This window comes from Podarcis melisellensis (assembly GCF_964234715.1).
Source record: "Podarcis melisellensis genome assembly, chromosome: 1".
NCBI lineage: Eukaryota > Metazoa > Chordata > Lepidosauria > Squamata > Lacertidae > Podarcis > Podarcis melisellensis.
In genome coordinates this window covers 32,877,271-32,899,376 of record NC_138528.1, presented here as the reverse complement: position 1 = coordinate 32,899,376, position 22,106 = coordinate 32,877,271, and the positions used below count along the sequence as shown (strand labels likewise).

Below are 22,106 nucleotides of genomic sequence, written 5' to 3'. Positions count from 1 at the left end.
CTGAATAGTCATTTTTTTAATGCCCACTGAACTCTGGGAACTACGGTTTTATAGGTTGGGAGGTCTCAACTGAATTCCCAGCAGCAGCAGCATGAAATTACAGTCCCAAAGATTATTTGAGGAAGCCATGAATCCTAAAAGGAATAAATTCCAAGATTCCATAAAAAAATATGATTTTTTAAAAGTGTGCAATAAGGAACACAAAAAGTTTTCTGTTGTTACTTGGACTACAACCTACACTGACATCAAAATTCAGCATCTTTAATGGACCTGAAGAGCATTGTGATGGTTGTGCAATATCCAATGTTACTACCATGTGTTCTAAATCTCTTGTGCTGGATATGCCATTCTGCCATAAGGATTAATAGGGTCATTAGCTTTCTGTTTACAAGTCCCTTTAGAATAAATTGTCGTGACTGGTGTCATCCTTTCCCCCTCCCCATTTCCTGTTTTGTTTTTGTTTTTTGGCGTTTTGGTTTTTAAAATGTTTTCCGCTATTAATTTTATTTGTGAGGTGGCTTTCCTTACTTGACAGTACTAGCTGCATGTGTACACCCCATTAAGTTTGAATCATGGCCAGTATCTAAGGAGATGAAAGAACACGCTGTACAAATGGAATTAGAGGAGACAGCAGAATGTTGGAATAAGCAACTGGAATAAATTCAGTAGGCATTTTGCACCCTCTTTGACTAAAAGATTTCAGCAAAGAAAAAAAGAAATCCTGGACTAAACCTTAGAGATTTTCTGGTTTACGTTATGAAAAATTGTGTTATACTTCAAGCAGCGTGGGCAGTTCCCTCGCACAAGGTGCCAAGCTGAGGGGGTGCAAAATTGAGAAAACCCATAATGGAGAAGATCTATTTGGGAGTGCCAAATTTTGGCATTACTCAGGGTGCCATAGGACCAAAGATTACCCAAGTCTGCCCCTCCTGCAAGGGTGGCTAAACTGTGGGCCTCCAGATGTTGATGAACAACACCTCTCAACATCCCTGACCATTGGCCATGCTGTCCATGGCTGGTGGTAATGGTAGCTGAGCAACATCTGAAGGTCACAGGTTAACCATCGTCCTTTATTTAAACCAATCGCTAGCACCAGATTACAGTATCAACTGGTGTTTCATCAGTGGGAGCTTAAAACAGATCTTCTCGTATTCGCTGATAATCCCGTTCTAGTTTTTTTTGTTTTTGGTTTTTTTTAATAAGCCATCCCTCAGAGCTTGGGAAAGATTACATCTTTCACTGAAAGAGAAGAGTTTGGAACCAGTTTGCAGTTTGATTTTTCAGAGTGGAGAAGACACAGAAAAGAAAGCCAGGAATTCCTCCCTAATGCAACCTTACCTGCTGTAAGGTAAGCCTTACTATGCTCAGCTTCCATATTTGTAAATAAAATAAATATTTACAGAGGGGCCATAAATGCCTAATACTTTTATCATTCAAAAAATGCTGGATGCTCTAGTGCTGCCCCTGAACTTAATGAATGCTTTGGGAAATAGAGAGCACTTAAGAATATTTTTGCTCTGTTATAGAAGTGTTTACCTTTTACATATATATATATATATATATATATATATATATATATGCAGGTTTTGGTGTCCTCGGGTGTCTTCCCGTGTAAAAGTTGGGGTGTCTAGGCGACGTTTCGACGAGGTCTCACTCGTCATCTTCAGGCTGGTGCTTTCGGCTTCTTGTTACTGGAACAGAGCTGTTCCAGTAACAAGAAGCCGAAAGCACCAGCCTGAAGATGACGAGTGAGACCTCGTCGAAACGTCGCCTAGACACCCCAACTTTTACACGGGAAGACACCCGAGGACACCAAAACCTGCATTCCTGTACCCGTGAAAATCTACGAAAGCATATATATATATATATATATATATATATTCTGATCACTCCTTCCCCACGGATTTAAATTGGAGGCATACTTTGCAGTCCTCTCTCTCTCTCTCTCTCTCTCTCTCTCTCTCTCTCTCTCTCTCTCTCTCTCTCACACACACACACACCTTAATCAAGTCCCAGTGTGCATAAGACTGTCACCTTAGGTTGTCACTGTGAGCATTTTTTTTAAAAAGGGATGTTTAAATAATAATGATCATTCATGATAGGCACATTACAATTGCATTCATCCACTGGGTCAAGAGGCATCCCCAATACAGATGATTAAAAGCGTGGTCAATGGAGTCGGTATTTCAGGAAGATTCTGCCGGTGAGGTATCCCAAGGGGAACCACTGTGAATTCAGATAACCAAGTGCTTTTGGTTAACCGAAGCTGGTATAATAAGGTTCCTACAGTGCTTCTTCTTGTGTGATCATGCTTTTGTATTCAGAAGAGCACTTTGCCTTCCTGTGTCCTACTGTGGGAGCATTACAATACAGAGAGTGGCTGGAGGGAGCTGACTTGGCAGGGAGCCTCTCCACTGGGAGTGGGTCAGCTAATTTTGTTGTAGCTCTGAATAGGATATTACCAGCTCCTCTGGGGAATTAAAAGGTATATTAATGTCTGATCCTCCAGTTAAAATTGTGTCTAAGTATGTAACACTTTAAAAAATCTGCCGGGGCCCTTGATTCAAGTACCACATCTTCCATTAAGAAGGTGAGATTTATCTCTTTACAGTGTCACAGATCCTCATTTTAAGCTGCGTAGGATCACTAGATACCAGACGACAAGTGCATCACTGATCTAGGAATGAACACTGCCCTTCTTGAACCACACACCATTGGGATTTGAGTAGTAATAAATATAAGAGAAAAGGAAAAAAAATGTTTCTCCCTGACTCTTTTGTGACTTTTACGAAGTTGTAATATAATAGGTAATCTCAACATTTCGTGCTGAAAGTACAATACTCTGGGCATTTCAAAAGTGCCAACCTTGAGAATCTGAAGAACAGTTTCTTCCTCTCATTCATTTTTTTTAAAGGAAAGAAATGGAGTTACCTTATGTTGTTATTCATTCAGATAATCCAGAGGTGGCCAACATGGTGCCGTCCTGATGTTTTTGACTACAACTATCTCAGCGACTCTCTGTATTGTGGGTTAAACACAGGTGGTGCTGTGGGTTAAACCACAGCTTAGGACTTGCTGATCAGAAGGTTGGCGGTTTGAATCCCCGTGACAGGGTGAGCTCCCATTGCTCGGTCCCTGCTCCTGCTAACCTAGCAGTTCGAAAGCACGTCAAAGTGCAAGTAGATAAATAGGTATCGCTCCAGCGGGGAGGTAAATGGCATTTCCGTGTGTTGCTCTGGTTTGCCAGAAGCGGCTTTGTCATGCTGGCTACATGACCTGGAAGCTGTACGCCGGCTCCCTCGGCCAATAAAACAAGATGAGCGCCACAACCCCAGAGTCGGCCACGACTGGACCTAATGGTCAGGGGTCCCTTTACCTTATCTCCAGCCAACATGACCAATGGTCAAGGATGTTTAAAGTTGCAGTCAGCAACATCTGGACTTTCGCTACCCCTGATGTAATCAATATATTGCCCATCCTCTTACCTCTTGGCAAGATGTGGTGAGACAGCAATAAGCAAAGCCAATTAACACCAAACACTCACTACAAGTAAAGCAGCTGAACTGGTGTTTTTTTTTAATGACCAAACTTCAGTCCTCTATCCCTAAAAACCAGACCAGATAAGAAGACCTCTATCATTTCCAAAAGCTGCTCAAGCTTCAGCTTTGCTAATTGCAGACCGAAGAGAAGGCGACCCATCAAATTGCATCTGAGCTGGGCTAGGCTGCCCAGCTTAGTCCAGAAAGTAGAAACTAGCCAGGGATGGTGTGTCCAAGGCAAAACAAAAAGAGTCGCCCTACTCTGCTACTGCCTCCAAAGCATCCCTTAACTAGGTTGCATGGCAGTGTGAAGCAGCAACTACAATGGTGGGTTCCGTAGCAATCTCATGAGATCTCACTGAAATATTGTGAGATCTCACACACTTAGAGATTTCAGTGGTGCGGCGGGCAGACACCCATGGAGAAGAAGAGTTTGGATTTGATATCCCGCTTTATCACTACCTGAAGGAGTCTCAAAGAGGCTAACAATCTCCTTTCCCTTTCTCCCCCACAACAAACACTCTGAGGTGAGTGGGGCTGAGAGACTTCAGAGAAGTGTGACTAGCCCAAGGTCACCCAGCACCTGCATGTGGAGGAGCGGAGACACAAACCCGGTTCACCAGATTACGAGTCCACCGCTCTTAACCACTACACCACACTACCTTCAGGGCTTCTGCCACCTGAGGCAGTTGTTTTAACCCACCTCATGGGCAGGCCATGAAACTAGCCAATGTGGATTTGCAGGGGAGAATGATCAAACACCCCTCTCCACCACTGCATCAGAGTTAGGAGGCTGAGAGCTTCTCAAGGTGTGGTCGCACCCTTTGAAAGAAATGTCAATGCAATATTCAATGTCTCTCGTTCAACTTTCTCCCACTGCGACTGGTGCCAGGTGTTCAGAGAGCACAAGATGCTCAAGAAGTAAGGCACATTAACTGAGAGATCCTATCTCCGTTCTTTGCATGATTGACAGTAGGCCGTGTGAGAGGTGTGCTACCAGCTTGTACATGGGATCAACAGTACAACTCTCAGATGAGCCAAGTGGAGAGCAGTGGTCGCAGAGCTGTCGCTGGAGCTTCTTGTGTTATAGCACAAAGGATCTTTGGATATTTCACACTCAGTCGGAAATAGATGCCAACTTTGTTAAGATGACAGAGAGAAAGCAACCGGACATCCTGATCCTCCCCTGGCACAGAAATGTTTCAGCCATTCATTAAAAGTGGTCTTCTATAAAGGAATTCTCTCCCTCTTTTTTGGATTGGCCAGAGACTCACAGACAGACAGAAATAAGCTGCCATTCTTCCATTTGATAGCCAGACGCTGCCAGTTGTTGCTAAGGCAGTCATGCTGTTAAATTAGGTCTAATGAACGAGTAATTGCTTTAGGTATAGTGAACCATTTGAAAGAAAACAAGGATTCTAATTGATTTGCAATTTGTTTGGCACATTGCTTTGTCTGGGGCTATTGATTAGTCTTCTGGATTTCACTCTGCATGTGTTTCCCTTTATTAAGGGAATAACAGGTTACTGATTACTTTCCTTCTGGGTTTAATGTAGCGGTTAATGTCTACTTTGTTCTTGTGTCATGTCCCAGGCAAGGAAGGAATAATATGCAAGTGGGTGGCCCTTTGCTAAGAAACTCCCCTGCTGCTTAGAGCTGTGTACTTTAAGATGGGCTGAAAAGCAGATCAAGAGAAAGGGTTAGAATAGCAGGACGCACAAGTTACAGCCTGAGTCAGGCGAGATGCGGGCTGGCAACTTAGCTTCCCTGCACAGTCAAAGCATATCCTTCAGCATGGAACAGTTGGTGGTAGATTTCGCACTTGTGGTATTTGACTGTGTACATGTACGCATGAATGGGTGTGCCTACTGTCAAGCCAGTACCCAGTGGACTAATTGATTGATTAATGAAATTTAAACAAATTTGTCTGTTGCTGAAGCCTCAGTACAGATGTCTGAGAGCACACCTTTATTGAGACAAATTCACAGTTAGTAATCAAAGCCCCTCTCATGGCTCAGAGGAGAGGCCTTTTAACATTCTTGTAATTCTGCATTATTGACAGAGAGGCATTCATGGGGATGCTTTGTCTCTGAATTTCCTGCGTCAATTGGTGAGTTGGACTAGATCGCCCTCTCTCAGCTCTGTGATGTTTTAAAATCCCTATCATGGTAACAACAAAGGAAAAACAGCTTCTGGTATAAACAGTGACAGCCCATTTCAGTCATCGATAATTTCTCTAGCCATCAAATGATACAAACAGAGATGAGTAGGCAGGCAGGTAGATAGAGAGATTAAATAGAAAATACACCATCCTGTACATTTTGTAAATCTACTTGTGATCTTCTCTGATGAAAAGTGGTATACAAATAATTGAAATAAATGAGTAATGGTCCAAATTCCCACTCAGCCATGAAGTTGGGTGACCTTTGGCCAGTCACAGTCTCTCAGCCTAACCCATCTCATGCAAATGATGTTAGGATAAAATGAGGCAGGGAAAGGCATGTACACCACCTTGAGCTCCTAGGAGGAAAACTGGGATATACATAAACCCATTAAATAAATATATATTTCCTTGCAGAATGCCCAATACAATAATTTGCTTGCGCAATATAATAATTTATGTTTATGTTTTTGTTTTTAATTTGGGTTGGTCCAAAGCTGTCTGTTATTTTCTTTCTCTCATCTCCACTCATCCTGGAAATATTTACTGCGTGAATAAAACCTTTGAACTCCAGAAACTGTAAGTGATTGCTTCAATCTAATTCACCAAAGCTGCAAGTTCTGTTTAACAGGAGATTCGTTTTGTTTTTGGCCTATTGGTACAATGAGCTTTTCTTGACTGATGAGACTTTCTCCATGCATCTCTTACCTTTGATCAGAGCTACCTAGTGTTGCACCCATTTCCCCTGCCTGATACAGATCATTGGTCTAATTCACTGTACACCAGCATCAATGAAAGCTTGTGCCAAGACTTATCTCTCTGTCTCCGTGCAGTGGTACTGAGACCTGCATGTTTGATCTTATGAGCAGCTGTTGCAAGTCTTTATGGCATCAGGTTGCATGTCTATTTATTGCATTTGTATCTCATCTTTTTCTCCAAGTTGTTTGTGGAGGAATACATGGTTCTCACCTTCTCATTTAAACTCCACAACAACCCTGTGAGGTAGGTTAGGCTGAGAGGAAGTGACTGGCCAAAGGTCACCCAGAGAACATTATGACCAAGTGGGGATTTGAACCTTGATCTCCCAGGTCCTAGTCCAACACCCTAACCACTACATCACACTGGCTCTGCATGAATGTGTAAAAGATAAATTGAAACACATGAAATTTGCTATCATGTAATATGTCTTCTGTACCAGAGCAGCAGTCAAATTATCCTAATAGAAACCACTGCTAGGTGTAACTGCCTTGTGCCTTGCATTGTATAAGGTTTTGCTAAGCCTAGTTATAGTTAGACAAAGGTATCCAGCACACACACACACACAACCCTCTGCTGTTCTCAAATTCAGTGTTTATTCCAAATTGGAAAAAGCATCTTTTCAGGGAACGCAAATGCTTTATGCTCATAATGCAATCTTTGCAGAGGGATTCCTACCCCTCAATTATAATAGGATCACAGGATTTTGAATGTGATTAGTCCATAAACACAGTCTTCTTTGCCTTATTAGGAGTATATTTATTCCCGAATGTTTTGAACTATGTTGAAGAAAAGGATTATGTAAGGAAGTTCAGGTTGAGCCAAGAAAATATTTTAAATGAAGGGCTTTCGTTCCTATCCATCACAGCAGTAACAAGTTAAGTGCTTTCAACTTATTCCACTTTGCTATTGTCTGAACCCCTTGCTAAGTGTTCAGGATCATGTGCTGTATCTATTACTCTTCACTACCAAAGTCATTAGCTGCCGCAATATACTTTCTTTTGCAAGCTCGCAAATTGAGATTATAACATTCTGCACAATGTATTGTATAGCAGTAATCAAATCACTATTATATATAAAATGAAGTCTTAATAATATCTTGGGTACATAATTTATCTGTTCTGCAAATAGAATTCAGAGGGGAAATGTAGGCTTCTCTATTCATTTAAAAGTAAAAAAAAAAAAACTTTCTTTCAGTTGTGTCAGATTGTGGTCCATTGTGTTGCCTGGTGGAGATGAAAGGGATGTGGGTTCTACAGTCTTCTACTGCAGAGGTACCTGTGCTGAGCTCCATTCACATCAGAATTCGGGTGAGCTTAATATGCATCTCTGCATTAGTCAAATTACCAAATTAAGTTTTCTTCTTCTTCTTCTTCTTCTTCTTCTTCTTCTTCTTCTTCTTCCTCTTCCTCTTCCTCTTCCTCTTCCTCTTCCTCTTCCCTCTTCCCTCTTCCCTCTTCCCTCTTCCCTCTTCCCTCTTCCTCTTCTTGCAGATTCCTTTTAATATACAGTGGTACCTCGGGTTACAAACGCTTCAGGTTACAAACACTTTGGGTTACAAACTCTGCTAACCCAGAAGTAGTACCTTGGGTTGCGAACTTTGCCCCAGGATGAGAATGGAATTCGCGCACCAGTGGTGCGCCAGCAGTGGGAGGCCCCATTAGCGAAAGCACGCCTCAGGTTAAGAATGGTTTCGGGTTAAGAACAGTCCTCCGGAACGAATTAAGTTTGTAACCCGAGATGCCACTGTACAGAATACTGTCAAAACAAGGAGTTGTACACATTATGTGGCCAAGGCGCTGGCTTGCCCCTGCTACTGAGGGGGCTGATGTCACATGACATGCTGACATCACACAACATGCTGACATCACACCCGACGTTACTGCTCAATATTTAGGGGGCCTAGTCTCCTCCTTAAGAACTTTGAGGGGGAGGTCGAAGTGTCTCAGCCCCCCCAGCTAGCGTGCCTGTTATTTAGTAAAAGCATTGGACAGTTTTGAACTGGAAAAAGTAGGTCCCGCAACAAAATGTCGCAGTCTGCGGTGCTCCTATTCAGTGTTTCAGTCAGTGAACCATGTGCTCCTCAATGATACACCGTTTCATCCCTACTTATATCCAGATTTTCACATCCTGTCCTACCAGAAAGTCAGCACCCCATGCCCACTGAGCATGCTGTCAGAGAAAGATGTCTTGCACTGGGCCAGACCATCGGTCTATATCAGGCACATCCAACTCCCAAGAGACTGCTATTTACTCCCAGTATAAAAACACTGGCCATGATCTACTCATCCAAGGGGGAGAGGGGGGCAAAGTTGTCGACCTTTTTTTTGCGGGGGGAGCCAAAGTTGCTAAGCTTTTTTTAGGGGGTAGGGGGATCACTCGCCTATCATAAACCAGAAATCATTGACATGAATAGAAACTGATTTGACAAAACAATGATACACAGAAAGAGAGCCGAGGGGCGGAGCTAGGGAACCCGAAATCGACCAATGACACCCGGGGATCGACCTGCCAATCCCAATTGACCGGTTGGGCGTCCCTGGTCTATATACCGGTAGTTCAGTGTTGTCTACACTGACCAGAGTGCTTCTCTAGGACTTGGGGCAGGAGTTTTGCCCAGCCTTAGGAACCAGAGTTGAAACCTGGGACTTTGTGTAGGCCAAGCAGATGTTCTACCACAGAGCTAAGGCCCTTCCCATTCTGACTGGACTGGGCTGCAGCCTCCTTCCTTAGTGTTTTTCTTCAACATTTTTTAAAACCTTACACCTGCAGACCATCCTTTCCTTGAGCCCGCTTATATGTATGGATGCAAAGCCTGGTCATTATGGATGGTTGGTGCCATTTTGGGTATGCAAACAACCACACTGACTTCCGGACAGTAGTGTTAGGATTGTGCATATTAATTGATAAAATGTCTGGTACTAGACTGTGTACAAGCCAAAATATATACAGTACACAGCTTTCCTCTCAGATGCAGGCTGAATTATGTTGCCGCAGATACGTCTTCGAAATCTTTTGGAAGTGCTAAACTAACCCCATCGTACCAACATCCTAAAATTAATTTTTGAATAAGCAATTTCCATAGGGGTGGCTTGGTAGCCTGTTGCATCAAAAACAATTAAGATCCTTGTAGTGCTTTAAAGAGTTACACACTTATGAAGAACTAGTTAACTTGTTGCACTAAAGGTGTTAATTTTCTCAGTCATGCCAAGATGATGGTCTTAGCTGCAATTAATACTAATATTAGTACTGTGGCCCTGATCACTGTGCTTAGTTTGCATTGTCACCCCTGTATTTCTTTGCAATAAAGCCCTACTCTTTTACACACACACCCTCTAATCCAGTGTTTCCCAACCTTGTGCCTCCAGCTGTTTTTGAACTACAATTCCCATCATCCCTGACCACTGGTCTTGCTAGCTAGGGATGATGGGAGTTGTAGGCCAAAAACATCTGGAGGCACAAGGTTGGGAAACACTGTCTAATCTACCAAGTGGTAACTTCATGCATTTGATGAAATGGGCTCTATTAAAGTTCATACCCTAATACTTTAAAAAATCACACCATACATTTAAAACATTGTGATACCACTGTAAACAGTCACGACTTTCCCCAAAGAATTCTGGGAGCTGTAGTTTGTTAGGTCTTCCCTTCACTGAACTACATTTCCCATAATTCCCTGTGAAGAGGGATTGATGATCAAACCACTCTGGGAATTGTAGTTCTGGAAGGGGAATAGGGCTTGCCTAATACAGTGGTACCTCTAGTTAAGTACTTAATTCGTTCTGTAGGTCCGTTCTTAACCTGAAACTGTTCTTAACCTGAGATACCACTTAAGCTAATGGGGCCTCCTGCTGCTGCTGTGCCGGCAGAGCACAATTTCTGTTCTCATCCTGAAGCAAAGTTCTTAACCCGAGGTACTATTTCTGGGTTAGCGGAGTCTGTAACCTGAAGCGTATGTAACCTGAAGTGTATGTAACCCGAGGTACCACTGTAACTCTCAGCACCCTTAACAAACTACAGCTTTCATTATTCTTTGAGTGTTTAAAGTGGTAGTGCTTTATGGTGTGACGGTGTAAAGGTGGCTATCTGTTTGAGTAAAGTTATGATTTGGGGGGATGTTTCTCAAATGGGAAACATGTTCCTTTTAGGAGCAGTATTTATTAGGCAGACAAATGTTTTGAATTGTTTTTCCCGACTGTCAAAATTTTATTTTTTAAATCCACGTTGTGGCTTCCATAGTTTTAAATGCAAAGTGCAAAACACTGGTGCCTTGAGACTTTTCCAAGACTACAACAGTAAATACTGAAACTCGAAGAACGTGTTGAATTTCTAGATCTTCGTGAGTTTCACCTACAAAGTTGCAAAGGAGTCCAGAAGTCCAGAATTGAATGGGAAGTATTTTACAGGTGCCAATGTTCTGTGTTGCCACATACACCATTCGTTTTGCTCCCTTGTTTTGTCACTCTCCAATTACATACATTTTCTATGGTAGATGTACCCACAAACACCTACTAAATATCTATAAAAAACATACCCTATTATTTCTTTATTTAATTGGACTGTGCTGCTGATTACTAAATAGGATAGTTAAAGGATATATGGGGGCAACTCTTTTCTTGGGTCCCGCATTCTTTCTGACCCATGGCATTTATAGTCTGTGAGCTTGCCCTACTGGCCCCAGCTGCAAAGGCATTCTTTTGATTGGTCATTCACAGTTTCCCTTCTATTGGCTATTGTTCCATATATAAAGCCTCAAGAGGCTGCAGTTATCTGCTGAATGCACCAGTTACCTGGCTTATCTAGTCCTGCTGTGAATAAAGCCCAAATGCTGACTGCTTTGCATTGGTGAATTTTGTCTGAGTATATTCACGTGCCTCAGCAAATACCTAGGTTTGAATGTGTTGAAAAGTTTCCTTAAGCTTTTTGCAGTTGCCAGCAAATCCATTCTCCCCTTCCCTGCGGTCTTATTTCTTCAGTGTGAAATGAACGGATTGAGCAGCCAGAAAACATGGAGGCAACTCTCGCATGTGCACAGAATTCCATGCTCTGCCGCCTCCTTTTGTAAGAGTTTGCACACTTGTTTACTTCATTTTTTTATGTGTATACCACTCATTCAACATGGATCTGCAGGCAAATACATGCAGGTGCACTTACACATCCAGAGTGGGGATTGCACAGCATTTCACTGCCTAAAGAAAAGAGTTGTGGTTGCACTTCTGAGCTCCATATTGGAGCCTTGTGGAGATTCCAGGTGTGTCCAGTTAGCAGCCCAGCTGAGGTTTCCTGTGGATGGTAATGATGTTTGGGTTAGCAGAGGAGAGAGGAGGTTCTTTAAAGATGTAGGGATCAGCCATGGAGAGACTTCTTGAAACTGCCTTTGGGTAGTGTCCACTTGGTGGCTATGGGCTTTTAGAGAAAGCAGCTCAACCACATGGACCACCTTGGATAAATAATTGGCCCGACAGAGACTTAAATGAGCCTGAGCAAAGCATTGCTTCCCCTGTCTTTCTCCTCCTGTGTGGCCAAGATGGGGCCTTCAGCAGAGTTTTGTTCCACTTTCAGTGAATCCTGGGTCAGCACTAATTTTTAACTAGGCATTTTCAGTGTAAAAGGAACTAAACAAAAAATGGGTTTAAACCAAGATCCCTGCTTTGAATGCATCACTTAGCATGGATTCAGTAAATGTGAAACCAAGTTCTTCCAAAGTATTCTTCCCAACCATGTGGAAGGAGTTGAGAAGAGGGGGAGCATGTGACTCCAATAGTTTGCTCATGCTCATTCAGGCTGTGATGCAGCACAGCAGTGTGGAACCTGTGGCCCTCCAGATGTTTCTGGGGTGGATAGGAACTGTAAACTTATGGCATTTGGAGGGCTACATGGTCCCTATACCTTAAGGTAAAGGTAAAGGGACCCCTGACCGTTAGGTCCAGTCGTGACCGACTCTGGGGTTGCGGCGCTCATCTCGCTTTATTGGATGAGGGAGCCGGTGTATAGCTTCCGGGTCATGTGGCCAGCATGACTAAGCCACTTCTGGCAAACCAGAGCAGCGCATGGAAACACCGTTTACCTTCCCACCGAAGCAGTACCTATTTATCTACTTGCACTTTGATGTGCTTTTGAACTACTAGGTTGGCAGGAGCAGGGACTGAGCAATGGGAGCTCACCCCGTCGCAGGGATTCGAACCGCCGACCTTCTGATCGGCAGGTCCTAGGCTCTGTGGTTTAACCCACAGTGCCACCCGCATCCCAATACTTTATGCAGCACTAAAACTATGGTCCATTGTTGCAGGCAAACATGGCTGTACTCTTTGAAGCCTTCCTGCATTAACTAATTTGCTGGTGAACAGGGGGTGGGGGGGGGATTATAAAATCATTCAATAAAATCCCAAATTGTAAAATGTTTTGAAAAAATTCTAGGAAACTTGTTGGGATGCAAGATGATGTTAAAGAGATAATACTAGATGCCCCAGGGTTTTTTAAAAAAACCATATTCATTTAGAGCATGGAGAGTCTCTATATGACCACCAGATGGCAGATATATATTTTTTCTTCATTTAAAACACTTCTTACCCAGTCTCCATTGCAAATACAGTTCTAGAGTGGGTTACAATTAAAACAAATCCCCATACATGATATAATTATCGAAAAAACAAGGCAGATAAATTGCAACCAGCCAATACTAAAATAAAATCAATGCAATTATTCTGGACAAATAACCAAATGAGCGCAGAAAGATTAAAATGGTAGGCACTAGTCACATCTCTGAAGGAAGGGGATTCCAGAGCTGAGGTGCCACCACCAAAAAGGCTCCAAAAAGACCATTGGAGAGTGGTGGCATAACTGTTATACATATTGTGAGTAGGGAAGTTGCCACAGGAAATATATATATATATATATATATATATATATATATATATATATATATATATATATATATATTTGTGTTTTCCTACACTTGCAGTGTCATCTCCTACATCTTCACCCATCTCTCACTAATCTTCCCTACCACAGATAGCTTCCATTATCACCAGAAGTGTGTTTTTTGTTTCCTTTAAACCTCATCATCATCAGAGTAGACCCCTTAAAATTAATGGGTCTAAATTAGTCATGTCCATTAAGTTCAGTGGCCTACTCAATGAGTATGACGAGCATGCGCTACAACCCAATAATTCCACCTGGGTTATTGGGGTGCATGCATTTAGCACATCCCATCTCAACACTGTGGAGGGCCCTGTCATGCCTGGACACAGCTCCATACTGAAGACCCCTCCCTCTAGCTACTTACTGCTATCACTGAGGCCACCCGAGGCAAGGCTAATCCAAGAGATTTTGCTGCTTGAGCAGAACAGCGACATTGCACTCTCAGTTCACATACAATAACTGACTGATGCAGTAGCTGAATTTTACTTCAGCAATAGTGATGGGACATCACTTTCCACCACTCCTAACTTGGGAGCATAGAGCGGGCCATGTGATACACATGGCTTTGTCGTTGCCCCCAGCATCAGATGGCTGAGATGGCCTCCTCTTTTTTTTAAAAAAAGAATATTTATTAAAGTTTTCAATAGTAATACAATAAAAATCAAAAAGAAAAAAATAACAAACAAAAATACAAAAATGAAAATAATTAAAAACACACAGAGTTTCCATTACTTATTTTCCATTAACTTATTTCCCAGACCTCCTCGTACCTCCCTTTTTTGTATTCCAATTCAAATTGTTAGTTCAGCAAATCCTTATCAATAAATTTTAACCTATTTCTAAACCTTTTTTTCCCATATTCTCTTAAAGCATTACAGCTGGAAACCACTTAATTTCTGTCCGACATCATTCTAACATTCATTAATTTTGCAATATTTCTGTAAATAGTCTTTAAATTTCTTCCAATCTTCTTCCGCCGACTCTTCTCCCTGGTCTTGCATTCTGCCAGTCATTTCTGCCAGTCCCATATAGTCCATCACCTTCATCTGCCATTCTTCCAGAGTGGGTAGATCCTGTGTCTTCCAGTACTTTGCAATGGGTATTCTTGCTGCTGTTGTAGCATACATAAAGAAAGTTCTATCCTTCTTTGGCACCAATTGGCTGACCATGCCCAGGAAGAGATGGCCTCCTCATGCCACCTAATGGTTGAACTTCCCCTGACCAGAGAGAGAGGAAGCATGAGCTTTTGCATTGTATTCAGATCCAGCTTCACGTCCTTCTGAATTACTTCCTGATGAACTTAACTTTCTGCCCGAGTTTTCTTTTCAGAACTTCATCTTCCATAATTGATCTTCCCTTTGCTCTCATCTCCCCATACACCCATCAAATCTGCTCTATCCCATCAATCTCTCCGGAGCAGATTGGGAGGAAACAGGGGGAGAACAAGGGAGAAGAATTTCTGCTGTGCTGGCGGAAGTCCTTGCATGAACAGGGATGACTTCATTGGAGACAGCCCCATGACTCTTTGTTATTTTAGAGTCCTATGACGCTTTACTCTAAACCCTTTCAAGATATCTTGGTATACGTTAGCTAAATCAATGAACAGAAGTGGTGGGGGTCTGGGAGCACATCTTTTTCATGTGCTGGTAACTGTGCAGGGGAAAGGATCCCTGGATGGAGCTATTAGCAAACTCCCCTGTAGACATGCACGGAGATTGTATAGAAATAGCAAATCGAATTAGAATAATAGTATCATAGAACTGTAGAGTTGGAAGGGACCTCAAGGGTCATCTAATTCAACACCTGCAGTGCCTGGAAACGATGCCTTATGAGGAACGGCTAAGGGAGCTGGGCATGTTTAGCCTGGAGAAGAGGAGGTTAAGGGGTGATATGATAGCCATGTTCAAATATATCAAAGGATGTCACATAGAGGAGGGAGAAAGGTTGTTTTCTGCTGCTCCAGAGAAGCGGACACAGAGCAATGGATCCAAACTACAAGAAAGAAGATTCCACCTAAACATTAGGAAGAACTTCCTGACAGTAAGAGCTGTTCGACAGTGGAATTTGCTGCCAAGGAGTGTGGTGGAGTCTCCTTCTTGGCAGGGGGTTGGACTCGATGGTCCTTGTGGTCTCTTCCAACTCTATGATTCTATGATTCTATGAATCACAGCTGAAGAATCCCTGACAGGTGGCCATCCAGCCTCTGCTTAAAAACCTCCAAGGAAGGAGAGTCCACCACCTTTAGAGGGTGTCTGTTCCACCATCAAACAGCTCTTACTGTCTGAAAATTCTTCCTAATGTTTAGTTGGAATCTCCTTTCCTGAAATTTCAATCCATTGGTTTGGGTTCTACCTTCTGGAGCAGAAGAAAAGCAAGCCTGCACCATCTTCTATGTAACTGCCCTTCAGATATTTGAAGATTTGTCTTGCTGAATTGACAGCTTTTTCACTAAGTTGCTGTCCTTAAAACAACAGCAGTGACAGCCCAATGGATGAGGTGTCCGTTCTCCTGATACAGTGCTGGTTTGTGAATGAGATGAAGACATCTTAGCCCTTATCCAAGATTCATATTTTTCACAATATCAAGTTATGAATAAAAAGCTTCCAGCGTATGCCTTCGAAATTGCCAAGGAAAGCCATTGTTTCTTAAATGCCTGTTGAACATTGGGGCAGACTTGATTCAAATGTGAAAGCTGTGCTCAGACCTTTAAAAAAGGGAAAGCTGTCAGAATAATTGCTAAGAACATGCAAGGATTATCCAAAGTAAACTGCAGCCTGCAAAATGAGAATTGCATGTTAGCTAATTGTTAATTTTAGCAATTGCAATGGCTAATTAGTGTGGCACATATTGACTATTAGCATGATGCCCCAGCACCTGCTTTCCCCAATGAACCGATTTCTTCACTTCTCGTACAGGAGCCAAATGTGTAATTATTGGCCATCATTGGGGCGATTTTTTCAGTGATTCTTTTGTGTGATGTGAATAAAGCATAATGACATATTTTATTAGAGGGCAAATAGCTGTTTGTTAATGGAAATGATTTGAAACCCAAGAAACTCGGAGCTAGGAACGTGTTTTCAGTATCAGCATGAATTCAAATGTATTCCCTTTTCACTGTATAAAAGAAGCATAGAAATCAAATCTAAACTTAGTATAATATATTTAATGGTATGTGCAAACACAGCATTGATTAGCTACCTCAGATGTAGGGCACCATTTGGGTGTTTTTGGAGGCTGCCAAGTGTCCACGTTCCTTGTTTAAAACTCCTTTTTTCTGGATTGGAGTAGCAGCAAAAGGGGGTTGCATTTCCTCACTCTAAAGAACAAGAACTCCCCAAATCATGTGTATAACATAAAGCAATACTTATAAAGCATACATCTTTAGCAAACAGGGTTATAGAGCACTTCTTAATTACCCCCTAAAGCAGATGCTTGAGTATATTTCACAATAGACAAGTGTCAGCTGCTAAGTAGATTATTCAAGATAACCACAGAAGGCGATCAGCCTTCTTTATGGTCCAGCTCTCACTTCCATACATCACTACTGGGAAAACCATAGCTTTAACTATACGGACCTTTGTTGGCAAGGTGATGTCTCTGCTTTTCAAGATGCTGTCAAGGGTTGTCATTGCTTTTCTCCCAAGAAGCAGGCGTCTTTTAGGGGTGCCATATTCCAGGAATCAAAAACCCGGACACACACATACCATCGGGGCACCCCCACACACCATCTCACATCTCCCTCACTCTCCCCCTTCCTGCTGCTAACCCGTTCCTCGCCTGCCTGCTTCCCCCTTCTTCCCTCCCCTCTCATACCGTTGCTGTCTTCAGCCTCCTGCTCACGATGGGAGGCTGGGCGGCCCCGGGAAGCTCACGCAAGGCCAGGCAACTGCCAGGACCAGTGCAGGGCCTAGTGAGCCCCCAGGAAGGCTGCGCCAGGCGGTGGCCAGGAAGAACACCATGCCTAGCACGACTCTCGGCAGGCCATTCCAGGACACCTGATGCCTGCTTGCCTAGCACGACTCTCGGCAGGCCATTCCAGGACACCTGATGCCTGCTTCCTGTTCCGGGGCACAGAGCCTTCTGAGATGCACGTGCCCCACAAAAAAAATAAAAAACCCAAAAACATTTTTTAAAAACCAAAACCCAGACATTTAATCCAAAATGCAAAAATCTGCCTGGATGGACGTGCTGATCTCCAAAAACTATGTGTCCAGGAAATCCCAGATGCATGACAACCCTAGGATGGCTATGCTCTGCCTACATAATTCTTCTGAATATCACTTGCTAGAAACACTGAGAAGGAAGAGTACTCTTGTGCTCAGTTCCAGCTTGAGGGTTCCCCCACAGGCATCTGACAACATGATGCTGAACAAGATAGGCCATTGGCCTGATCCAGCAGGCTCCTCTTATGTTATGTTCATAATATATCAGAAGCCTAACATCTTCTTCAGTCTCTTTTGAGCTTAATGTGATTTTATCTATTGCGTACACAGATTAGGTGCAATCTAGCCAAAGACACACACTTTTAGTCCCATTGATTTCAAAGGGAGAGCTCAATGCACCTTTAATTTGCTCATGTTGGGAACAGTGTGACTCTAATCTGGAAGGATCACACCTATTGTTATTTCACATATATGCAGCCGTGACATGCACCATCTTCACCATCCTGTGAGCGCTAGAGTTTTGCCCAGACGACCATTTTGAATATGCAAGTCATTCAGTGTGGCTGATCTCCTGGGCTCGGGTCCAGCCTACTCAAGAGACTGCTTTTTCCCATACGGGTGCCTTCTTGAGCTCAATCCTTGTTTGCCAAGCTAGGACCACAAAGGCCCTATAGAAAAGTATTGCCATTGGCACCCCCTCCATTGTAGGATCCTCTTTCCCTAGATACTTGCCAAAGCCTGAGTATCCTTCAGCACTATTGTACATCTCTTTTATTTGGTCTGGCTCCGGTGATCAAAGCTGCTGTGGGATGAATTTATAATTGTTGTAATTTAATAGGTTGTGGGGTGTTCTCTCAGACGCGCCAATGAAGACAGATGCCCAAGTACTCAGTGTAATGTAACTTCCTTGATTTAGCAAGATGGTAGTTTTAATATTTGTTCTCTCTTAGGCCTCTATTGTATTAGCTGCCTTGCAGGCTGCTCTCAATGGCTTCCTCTGCCAGGCTGTGGCTCCACTCTCTCACTAAAAAACCTCCTGGAAGGCTTCCCTCAAGAACTGAATATCCCTCTGGAAGCTGTATTCTTCCACCTTGGGTCCCCATATACTGTTGGACTACAACTCCCATCGTCCCTGATTGTTGGCTAAACTGGCCAGAGATTGTGGAAATTGCAGTTCAACAGCATTTGGAGTCTGGGGATGTATTAAGCAGGGGTGTGTGTGTTGCTAAGTAGGTGTGATGGCCTGGGAATCCGATTCAGAGGCTGAACTGGAGGAATCCCAGCCTGCACAGGAGTCCCGGCTTCCAGGGCCAGCTGAACTGGGGCAGGGCCTTGATTCTGAAGCGCCTGCACCTGTGCCGGATCCTCAGGAGCAGACACCAGGTGAATCCACTCTGGCTCCAGAGGTGGTTGAGGACTCAGTGCCTACAGGTGAGTCTCCCCCTGGGTCCAGTAACCCTTCAGCCTCTCCTGAACTGCAGAGGCTCAGGGCAGAGAGGCGAAGGGAACTGGTTTCTCCCAGGAGGAGTGCTCGCCTTAAGGCCAGGAGAGGCGGGTCTCCTGGGGGCCAGGACCGCCCCTGACCTCAGAGAAGATAAAGGCCAGTCAGCCCGGTCCCAGGTTGCGGGAGCAACGTCGTTGTTGAGTACCTGTTCCTGCCCGGACCCAGACCTGACCCTCCAGTGTTCCTGTCCCCGCCCGGCTTCCTGCTTCGGACCTCGCCCTGCTCCTTGTGAACTGTTTCCAGGCTAGTGACCCAGGACCGGACTTTGACTACGCCAACGGTAACCTTCCCCCCGGGACCAGCACAGTAGTTCCATCAGCACAAGGATTTCTGCTTGCGCAACAAACCTTTTCCCCTGTTCTGTTATTCAGAAGGCAGGTGTGCAATGCCACAAGGCCTGTGCTGCCCCAACCACTACTGATTGTGACCTTGCTTGGGTGGCTTTGAAAGAGGATTAGACAAAGTCATGGAGGAGAAGGCTATCAATGCACTAGCGTAGCATATGCACCCCACATGTCTCCTGAGAGTGTTGTGGCGACTCCCTGGGAGTGACGTGGTGGCTCGGACTCCTGCAGACACCGTGCCACCCAAAATGGCAGTGTGGGACTCCCACAACCTACCACCTTCCTTTCAACCGCCCTACAGGTGAGGGGGAAACGGTGGGCAATGTGAACCCCATGCCACCTTTTCAGGCAGCACGGTGCCTGCAGCTGAAGGGGAGGCGATGGGCAGAGTGGACGCCACACAGGCTCTGCCTCTGCACACCCTACGCAGGCTCGCTGTGCCCAGTGGACAGCTCACCCTGTGCTTGGAAACACACCGAGGAAGGCCGCCAACTTCCCAAGTCTTTGGGGTGTCTCTCTGATGGTCCTCCCTGGCTGTAAATCTCCCTCAGTCCAGAGAGACCGGTGATAAGCGACCCCTCTCTCCTGGGAGGAGCACACTCGTCTTCTGGCATATCATTTCAGAAGAAAGACTCAGTCTGTAGCTCTAAAACTACTTTATTTACAGTCTATAATACAAAGACTCCATCATCATGTCTGTGCTCTTTCAACACCAGTACAGAAACTGCGACACTTTCAGAAGTGAAACTAACTTCCAACAGTACTCAGACTTCCTTCTCATGCTCACTCAGACACTCACATGATGTGAGTGTACAAAACACAGTACAGTGGTACCTCAGGTTAAGAACTTAATTCGTTCCGGAGGTCTGTTCTTAACCTGAAACTGTTCTTAACTTGAAGGACCACTTTAGCTAATGGGACCTCCTGCTGCCGCCACGCCGCCGGAGCACGATATCTGTTCTCACCCTGAAGCAAAGTTCTTAACCCGAGGTACTATTTCTGAGTTAGCGGAGTCTGTAACCTGAAGCGTATGTAGCCTGAAGCGTATGTAACCTGAGGTACCGCTGTACAACAGTACCACTAGCTGGAGCAGCTCGGATTGATAAAAATCCTAACATGGGGCACAGGCGCCCGAGTGGCTAGCTATGCTGCTGTATCAATGGCTACTAGCCGTCCTGGCTATGCTCTAGTTCCATGGCCTGATTCAGCAGGTTCTTCCTATGTTATTATAGTTATGACAAGGCATAATAAAACTATTTATCCCCTCAAATGGTTCTTCTAGTGCTGGAAGCATTGGGTTGGCTCTAAAAGCACCCTTCCGCTTGTGGACAGTGTCTCCTTGTGCCAAGATCATGCGCAACCTCTTGCAGAAGCTTCCAAAGTGGCTGTGGTGCTTGGCGAACGTTTCCACAAACTCATGCTCAAGGGCTTGCAGAAAAGCAGCACTTCCTGGTTCTTTGGACCCACCCCATTGAACAGTGCTGTCCTTGTTCCAACTATTTTTGTTTCGGGAGAAAATTATTTACAAACATTAGGAAGAAGCCATGAATAGGCACTTTCTTTTCTCTTCAAGGGCCTATAGCTTCTCCACTGTTTCAAGATGCAGATATATGTTCAGTATTCAGGTTCACTGTTTGACCCATTAAACTAGTATTGAGGAATAATTTGTGTGTTTTCCCAGTATGGCTGCATGCAGAATGGGGCTCATTTCCACAAGTTTGAATAAATTTATCCAGTTCAGTGAACCTGTTGTTATGCTTAGCAAAACTCAGTAGGTGGCTTTAAAGTCCTGTAATTAGCCCATTACATAAAATCTGTACTTTAGATTTTTGCACATTGGTTAATAAGTATAACGTGCTTCATATATATAAATAACATTACATTAAATGATGCCGCATAAAAGAATTAAAGGCCAAAGTAGTTAAATAAAATACTTGAAAGAGACCTTAAATTAGTATGTTTAATTCCAACTCATTGAACAGGAAAAGACTTGCAGCCTTACTGTAACATTTCCCAATGACAACAAGCAATAATTGGCAAAAAAAAAAAAAAGCAGAAATGTGGCCTTCTTCTTTTGTCGGTGGTTGCTGCATCACCTTGACATGGAGAGGACTTTTAATGAATTTTTAAATTAATACAAAATATTCTGGCGTTCCGGGATTACACCAACAACCGCAATGAGCATCATTATGCTCTATCCTAAATGCTATCTCTGTCATTTATAAAGATCTGGTCATTTTGCATGCAGTCCTCAGCGTGTTTACTTAGAAGTAAGCACCACTGAATCCAGGTGGGTTTACTCCTTAGTATCCCTAGGGGATGCGGGTGGCGATGTGGGTAAAACCTCAGTGCCTAGGACTTGCTGATTGCATGGTCGGCGGTTCGAATCCCCGCGGCAGAGTGCGCTCCTGTCGTTCGGTCCCAGTGCCTGCCAACCTAGCAGTTCGAAAGCACCCCCGGGTGCAAGTAGATAAATAGGGACCGCTTACCAGTGGGAAGGTAAACGGCGTTCCATGTGCTGCGCTGGCTCGCCAGATGCAGCTTGTCACGCTGGCCACGTGACCCGGAAGTATCTGCGGACAGCGCTGGCTCCCAGCCTATAGAGTGAGATGAGCGCACAACCCTAGAGTCTGTCAAGACTGGCCCGTACGGGCAGGGGTACCTTTACCTTTTATCCCTAGGATCATAGAGTTTTACACTGACAGGCCAAGCTTATTC

General features: G+C 43.9%; 1 long non-coding RNA gene across 1 annotated transcript in view; it reads left to right on the top strand.

Moving 5' to 3' along the window:
* The window catches only part of LOC309372832, a 485,159-nt gene that overhangs the window by 131,543 nt on the left and 331,510 nt on the right, over positions 1-22,106 (top strand). The gene's annotated exons all lie outside the window — the stretch shown is intronic.